This window comes from Gadus macrocephalus, chromosome 20, assembly GCF_031168955.1.
Source record: "Gadus macrocephalus chromosome 20, ASM3116895v1".
In the NCBI taxonomy this organism is placed as follows: Eukaryota; Metazoa; Chordata; class Actinopteri; order Gadiformes; family Gadidae; genus Gadus; species Gadus macrocephalus.
This window is the reverse complement of record NC_082401.1, coordinates 16,226,594-16,227,558: the sequence shown is the minus strand read 5'-3', so window position 1 is coordinate 16,227,558 and position 965 is coordinate 16,226,594. Positions and strand designations below refer to the sequence as shown.

General features: G+C 45.6%; 1 long non-coding RNA gene across 1 annotated transcript in view; it reads left to right on the top strand.

The window, feature by feature from the left end:
- The window catches only part of LOC132449171 (uncharacterized), a 14,063-nt gene extending 13,704 nt beyond the window's left edge, over positions 1-359 (top strand). The window contains exon 2 of the long non-coding RNA XR_009523523.1: positions 1-359. This exon is cut by the window's left edge and continues 7,600 nt beyond it. This is a non-coding gene — a long non-coding RNA (uncharacterized LOC132449171).
- Positions 360-965: the final 606 nt, after the last annotated feature.

Genomic DNA, 965 nt, shown 5'->3' with positions numbered 1-965 from the left:
AGGGAGAGAGAGAGACATTGGCCTTGTATTCCCTCCTGCTGTTCTTGCTGAGAATTCTCTTTCTGTGCTTGACTGAAGAAAATCTCCACTAAGGGAACACACACGTCCACAGGTTTTTATGTATATATATATATATATATACATATATATAGAGCAAGAGAGAGAGAGAGCCAGAGAGAGAGAGAGAGAGCGAGAGAAAGAACGAGAGAGAGAGAGAGAGAGAGAGAGAGAGAGAGAGAGAGAGAGAGAGAGAGAGAGAGAGAGAGAGAGAGAGAGAGAGAGAGAGAGAGGGGGAGAGAGAGAAGAAGAGAGAGCGAGAGAAGGATAGAGAGCAAGAGAGAGAGAAAGAGAGCGAGAGAGTGAGAGGGAGAGAAAAAGAGAGTGAGAGAGAGAGAGAAGACTGAATCCAGATGGATAAATCCTGCATATATCAGCACTCGCGTTCTTTTGCCTTTTAAAGAAATACTTTTTTCTTAAACATAAACAAAGCCAGAGAAATACTTTTCTATTACTTGGTGGTGGCGGAAAAAGACGCCCACACACACACACTCACAAACAGCCACACACACACACTCACAAACAGACAGACACACACACACACACACACACACACACACACACACAAGTATGCATGGAAGATAAAATGACGCACGGGTACAGATGCCCTTGTGTTGTACAAGGGTACATGCAAATGTACCACACACACACACACACACACACAGACACACACGCAGACACACACACACACACAGACACACACACACACACACACACACACACACACACACACACACACACACACACACACACACACACACACACACACACACACAGACACTTAGGCGTCCAGTCCCACATGCATGCATGCATATTTGGGCTTGGCAGCATTCGCTGTTGCAGACAGATGTGCAGAATTAATGCGGCTCTTTGTTTCCTCCACAAACAAATGAAGCACACGCATGTGC